Source organism: Engraulis encrasicolus, chromosome 16 (assembly GCF_034702125.1).
Source record: "Engraulis encrasicolus isolate BLACKSEA-1 chromosome 16, IST_EnEncr_1.0, whole genome shotgun sequence".
NCBI lineage: Eukaryota > Metazoa > Chordata > Actinopteri > Clupeiformes > Engraulidae > Engraulis > Engraulis encrasicolus.
In genome coordinates this window covers 33187588-33195087 of record NC_085872.1, presented here as the reverse complement: position 1 = coordinate 33195087, position 7500 = coordinate 33187588, and the positions used below count along the sequence as shown (strand labels likewise).

The following is a 7500-nucleotide window of genomic DNA, read 5'->3' as shown; positions in this document are numbered from 1 at the left end:
CACGCACGCACGCACGGACACACACACACACGCATTTACGGACACACACACACACACACACACACACACACACACACACACACACACACACACACACACACACACACACACACACACACACACACACACACACACACACACACACACACACACACACACACACACACACACACACCTACCTGCAAACAGACTCTATGCATACACAAAATTACTCACCTACGTTTGTACATGTACACAAACACGGCAATGAAATCAAATCAACCACAAGCCATCTGAAAGGATACAAGGGATGTTAATAGAGAAAGAGTGAGAGAGAGAGAGTGAGCGAGCGAAAGGGACACAGAAAAGACTATGAAACCAGGGGTGAATGAATGAAAGCACAAAAGAAAGAGTGACTTTAGCAATTTCCGTGGCATGGAGCAGACATTCCCCCACGGGCCTTGGGGCTGAATTCTCCACTTTCCCCCAAATCCAATTGCACAGATGAATTTCCTGTGCGTTAGTCGAGCAGGCCCTCATATCCAGCCGATATTAGTCAAATCCCTCAAACTGATGAATGTCAAAGGCCTCTGAATCATGAGGCCCACATTGTCTGCTACTGTGGGGACCTGCTGACTGACAAACAGAGCAGTGTGTGTGTGTGTGTGTGTGTGCGTGCGTGCGTGTGTGCGCCTGTGTGTGTGTGTTTGTGCCTGTGTGTGTGTGTGTGTGTGTGTGTGTGTGTGTGTGTGTGTGTGTGTGTGTGTGTGTGTGTGTGTGTGTGTGTGTGTGTGTGCGCGCGCGCGCGCGCGTGTGCGCGTGTGCGTGTGTGTGTGTGCGTGTGTGTGCTTATTTGTCTGCTCCATCTGCCATTGGGGCTCCCCCGTGATGAAGAAGTGTGTGCCTTGTTGGCTTCTAGAGTGCAGAGGAAACCACAGCACGGCAGGGACTCACCTAGTCCAGATGAAATATGGCCCAACTCACAGAGTGCTCTACATTCAGCTAAGCTTAGCTACATTTAATACAAAATCAACACTTCTGGCAGTTGTTATACCTGTGCAGATGTTATACCTGCCGTACCAAAAACGCAGCACAGAACTGAGGATATTAACATTATATCCCACATATATTTAAAATGTCAAAAGCAAGCAAATGCAAACATGGCAAAGCAAAAAATGTAAAACATTACAAACAAAACTCATTTGATTAGACTCTGGTGTTCTGTAATGTGTGATTTCTCTTAAATGAGCGTGTATTTGTTACATGACCATTTAGATTGGTACTGGAGACTGGAAACTGATGCATGGGAGTATAGCTACCCTGTATAGATGGAAAAATGAATTCCGCTACTGTATGACTGTCTCTGCTGCTGCTGATGATACAGAAAAATAATCTTCATTATGGGTCATTTATGAAATATCGCTTTTAGCATTTTCACCCACTCCAGACAAGAAAGATAAATTCTGACTTTTTGCTCTGTAATGTAGGCTATATGTATATTCTACCAGTGATCTTTTAGCCAAAGTGTTGGTTATATTACGTAGTATCACTCAGGCTGTAATTCAAATGGTTATGGGCGTGGAAAACATGAAAGCTGTTTGGTAACACTTTGTATGAACCCAATTCACAACACTAGCCTATATTAATATATTTATAAAGGATAATGTTACACTTTACTTGACATGTTGTCGCTGCATAACACATTCATAAGGATTCAAGACTTTTTCGTAATTCGTCATTTTGACATTCATACCAAACCTTTCATAGACATGGAAGACAAAAGGACAGCAACTTGTCAAAATCAGTATCAGTGAGGGTTCAGAACAAAGCCTGCAACTGCAATGTTGCTTCGTTTAACTTTTATTTTGAGAAGTTGCTGTCCTTCCGTCCGCTATAGGTTCATGACAGATTTGGTATGAATGGGTCATGAAACAATCTTGAATGCTTCGTGCAGACTTTATAACAGCTGCTATGAATGTGTTACGCAGGAACATGTCAAGTAAAGTGTTACCAAGGATAATAATGCAAACATTCAAGTATCCACCTGCTATTTTTACACTCATAACTGAATAGTGAAGTAATTCTTCTTTAATGTTGTGCTATTAGTTTTTAACTTAAGGTGACACCATCATCAATAATAACAACTCTTTTTACTTTTTCACAATGACCACAAAGTGAAAACGTCAAACAAGGCTTACTATGGACTGCCATTTCAAGTGGTAAAGTTGATTAACACCACATTATATTACTTCCTTTGCACAGAGCACGGGTAAATAGAGAGGAGACGTATGCTAATCGTGAAATAGTTGTGTTAATATTTTTAATCATTCATGCATGTGTTTGTTCTCAAGAAGACTAGATTAAAGATGTGTTACTAAACTTTTTCTACATCTGAATCTTTTGAGACATGACTTCAAACCTTTGAATCATTTCCGCACTGACATTATATCATAAGAGTGATTCAAGTTCTCCCCTTGGTAATTTAATTCAAAACCCACATCAAGAATATTTATTTTCTCGCTCTGGAAGCCCAAGATCTCATCTGTTCTGCTATTCAAACCACTTCCATTTCTCTTCTACAGTGACATGTCCTCTTTCTGTCTCTCTCTTAGCTGCCCTCAGTCTTATTTGGATATCACATATAATAATAGCTTTGTGCCAAAGCTTGTTTAAATTTACAATCATGCCTTCATTTTCTGAAATGTGATAATTGGAAACCCGCAAAAATAGTGCTGGTTTTAACCATACTATCCATACAGATCAGTTAATCAGTTAAGTAGGCCTACATGGTAGTTTGTATGGAGGTTTCATGTCAATGCTTAAATAAGCACTCAGTGGTTTACATGTATGGAAGTGTGTATGGAAGCACAGTTATCAGGGTCTTTAAATTAGCTAGTTATAGCCTGTGGAATGCAAAATACAGATGGGGATTCAGAAGGGCTTTGTTACTGTTCAAGGACACAGCTCAGCTCAAGGACATTGGTCACTACAGTACTGTAGCCCTGAGGTCGCGTTAACCGACAAATGTCCGTCATTGACGGATTTTTTTGAAGGATGACGGAAAATTCTGAAGCCTGTCCGTCATTTTGACTGATCAATATTCAGGGTGATGATAAATAAATCACAAGTTTAAGTAGGCCTACGCCTCTATTGAGTAGAGCAAATATGCATTTCAATTAGGCATAGTTATCAGCGCAGATAATTTCATGCTACTATCGTTTGCCTTTCTCCTTCTCTCCCTGCTTGTCATACCATGCGCCGCAGCTGGGCTGTGCGGCTGGCTGCAGCAGAGCGCGCGCCTCTGCACTTGCTCAAAATAATGAATTAAAATAACTAAGACCTTGCCACCATACACGTGTGACTTCGACTTTAAGATTCAGAACTATGTGTAGACCTAGGCCTACTACATTTACCGACTATCTGATTTTCTGCCAATGACGAAGTTGTCCCTCTATCGCCCTTCATAGAAGCATTGTTTCATAACTCCTCGCTTGAAACAAAAACAAATATGCGAATAGCACGTTTGCTAGCCAGAACCTTCACTCAAAGGCAACGCAGGTCTAAAACGGCTTCAGGACATTAACTAATAAAAACGACGGATATTCAAGAACCTAAATATTACCAGGCAACGCAACTTACAACTTGGCAAACGTTGCCAGAAACGGCTAACCTTCTCTCATTTCGATAGCTGGTTCACCCATTATTTTTTATTTTTTTATTTCAGACAACTACCGCGCTCCCAGAGCCAACATATAGGCCTAAGCCGATGGGGCTAAATATGGAGAGGCTCCCTTTACCGTCGCTGACATTTTTCAACAAAGTTTTGCGAAATCTGGTTGTCTTCCTGTTGTAGGCTTCAGTGCCTTTATCTACTGTCTGGGCTACACCTTTCTGCTTCAAGACGGCTTTCCTTTCCATCGTGCATGTGAAGTCCAACGCGAATATAACACTGCGCCTTTGTATTACAATCGGTGCATTCAGAGCAAAACGAGTGACTGACAGCTGTTGGATAAAGCCCTGCACGCGTCTTTTAAAAAAGTGCTTGTGGTGACCATAGCGCTGAACACTGAATCAGACGCGCGTCATGACAGATATCTGCAGCTTTTTCAACAGTGCATTGAGGGAGGCAGAGAGAGAAAGTGGACAGCAAAATTGACTCCATCTAAGTTGGAGAATGAATGTCGAGTGAAAGGGGGTGTATTCACAGCGGTTTACTCTCAATTGGCCGCAATTGCGCATGTGTTGTTCTCGATGCGGGGTCGCGACCCCCACATTGAGAAAGCAGGTGGAGAATTTTAAAAATAAGCGATGACGGATTTTTTTTCGACCCTGTCCGTCAAAATGACGGACTATGAAAAAGTCTAACGCAACCTCTGCTGTAGCCTATACACTTAGCAACTCCTGCCGTGACTGAACACTGCAACTATTGCTGGTCACCTCAAACTCATCTAGATCAGGGGTTCCCAAACTTTACCATGACACGGCCCCCTATATAGCGGTAGATTCTGGTCAAGGCCCCTTTTACATAGGTCGTTGCACACTATTTTTCTCTGTGCACCCCATTTCACAACCATAGTGTAGGTCTGTGAGTCAGTTCCCCATTTGGATATATAAAATAACGATAATTGTACTAACGTCCAGACGTGCTGTAGTTTATGATAAGGCAGTTCTTAACTAAATGGGTTTATTTCAGTAATTCAATCTATCCTAATTATTTATTTTGCCTTTTCCTGCCAACCTGCCTGGGCCCCCGTAGCACCCCTCACGGACATAACACCCCTCCATCATAAACACAATGCTCGATTGATATTCAGTTTGTCTGTGGCGAGCTTTAATCAAATCGAAGCAATTCTACCATACAATAGCGTGTGTTTCCTTTACACAGTAAAGTTTTAGTCAGTCATAGCTACACATCCTTTTTGAAGCTCACTCAATATGGTTGAAACACCATTCTTGAAACAACCCAAGAATGTTGTCCTTTACAGGTGTGAATGTTGTCCTTTACAGGTGTAATGTCCGCCCATCCCACTTTGACCATGCAGTGCAGAGGTGTCATGCAGAAGATCCATTAGAAAAGAAAACATGGGATGAAAAAAAGAATTTAAGGAAGTCAGCCAGGAAATAAGTATTTTTAACTCTCTCTATCTTCCCGACCTGTCTCTCTTTTACCTTCACCTCATCTCTCCCTCTTGTCCTCGCTCACTCCCTTTCTCAATCACTATCTTTGTGTGCAGTTCTTCTTTTTTTCAGTTTTTTTCCCGTTCCCCTGGTAGTCTTTGCCGAACAAGCTGAGTGAGTAGAGTAGAGTAGAGCTGCAGTGGGCATGAAGTGTTTGGAGATGACCCTGAAGCTTTAAAGAGATTTGCTTGCTTGAGTGTGAAAGTGCCATGAGGGAACATGTTTGTGTGTGTGTGTGTGTGTGTGTGTGTGTGTGTGTGTGTGTGCGTGTGCGTGTGCGTGTGCGTGCGTGCGTGCGTGCGTGCGTGCGTGCGTGCGTGCGTGCGTGCGTGCGTGCGTGCGTGCGTGTGTGTGTGTGTGTGCGCAAGCGTGCGTGCAAGCATGCGTGTGTGCAAGCATGCGTGCGTGCATGCGTGTGTGCGTGCTTGCGAGAGACAGAGAGAGAGAGAGAGCAAGAGCAAGAGAGAGAGAGAGAGAGCAAGAGAGAGAGAGAGTTAATGGAACCTTTGTGTGTGTGGAAAGGGAAGTGGGCGGATTGAAAGTGTGGGTGTGAGGTGGCCATATGGCAGAAATATGCATATGCATAAACCACAAAAGTATGGTTAGGACTCTTGTCTTCGAAAGCAGGATTTTGCTTGTTGTTGACAAAAACAAGAATTAAAAGCTGAATACTGAAAAGTTATCAGGCTTTTTACACAAAAAAGTAAAGTACAGTAACTCACAATACAGTAATGTCAATGATAGACTGTGTGTGTGTGTGTGTGTATATGTGTGTATGTGTGTGTGTGTGTGTGTGTGTGTGTGTGTGTGTGTGTGTGTGTGTGTGTGTGTGTGTGTGTGTGTGTGTCTGTGTCTGTGTCTGTGTCTGTGTCTGTGTCTGTCTGTCTGTCTGTCTGTCTGTCTGTCTGTCTGTCTGTCTAAATATGTCAGTGTTTCCGGCTTGTCTGTCTGTCTGCGAATCTCTGTTTCTATGCCTGTTTGTCCACTGTGGGGACCTGCATGTGTGGAAATGGCTTTTTAGTGTACATTTGTCTTCCATTCCCCATCAGCGTCGTCTGACTGCCTCTGTTTGCCTCTCCCTCTGAACATCTCCAGCGTGTTTACAGTCAGCCAACAGCAAGCTAAAGAATCAACACGTCTTTTCACATCTGTCGGCTAGCGTCGTCGTGTAGGGGCTCTTTGGTGAGTGATGCCATGAAGCGCTGTCATGATTTACCAGACCCAGCCGGGTGATTTCCCACCAGATCAAACACTGTCTGTCCCGCCATCTCCTCGGATCCTGGATCCGCTGCAAATCCTCCTCTTTCTGTTTTTTTTGTTCTCGCTCTCTCTCTCTCTCTCTCTCTCTTCTTTTCCTTGCCACATGCTTTTCAAACGTGCAGACACTGCGGTTACGTGCACAGACTTAGTAAGAGCGGCTCCTTTGATCATCGCTACGTGGCTGTACTTAGAAACACCGAGCACTGTAGAGCTTGTGAGCATTTCTAGAAGAATTTGGATTGTCAGACGGCCTTTCAGCACAAAGCAGTGCTGTCTTGTATTTACTGTATAATGGGAACCGATGTGTTGTTATTTTGTTTGATTATTTACATGTACATGCATTTGTTTTCTGGAACGTAGCCCAGATAGTGCTGCTTTTCATCGTAAATGTCCAGAAAGGATGTTTATTTCATGGAGGATGCGGAAGCGTTCTCTATAGCCTGTTCTAAAGAATTCACAATGCTTGTTTTTAGTATATTCCACTGTATGTAGCCTAATGAGAGCTGACCAATGTCATGTATTGATGAGCGCTAATTGTGTCAAAGCTGAAAGTGCGCATAGTGCTAGTTATGGCCAGAGGGTATGTTCGGCCCAAGAGAACCAGTAATAAAATATTTAAGAACAGCTTGCAAACGACACAGAACAAAGGGGCCAGCGCTATCATTTATACCAAGCACTTATTGGGCCGGTCTAAAAATTCTAAAAATGGCCTTAGGATTGTGTGCTCGGCCTCAAAGTCATGACTCAGGTAAGAGTTGAGGGCAAATTGGGAATTGTGTGTGCGTATGTGCATGCATGAGTGTGCGTCTGTGTATGTGTCAGTGTGAACAAGTGTTTCTGAATATGTACAGTTATGAATATGAATACGTTTATGAATATGTACGTGTGTGTCATCATGGCTGATGTGTGTGCATGTAAGTCAGCACTCAGTGAAGGATGTTTTCACATAATGATGTTCAGAAAACAACTGGCAGACTTAGTATAAACTGAAGTGGAGAACATAAATCCGGTAGGTCCTAAATGGTGTTGATGGTGCAGCTCAAGAGAGAAATATAGAATTTTTGGTAGTTGATAAAGGCAAAA

General features: G+C 42.9%; 1 protein-coding gene across 1 annotated transcript in view; it reads left to right on the top strand.

The window, feature by feature from the left end:
- LOC134465642 (zeta-sarcoglycan) overlaps positions 1-7500 on the top strand; it is a 266388-nt gene that overhangs the window by 158738 nt on the left and 100150 nt on the right. The window lies entirely within an intron of this gene.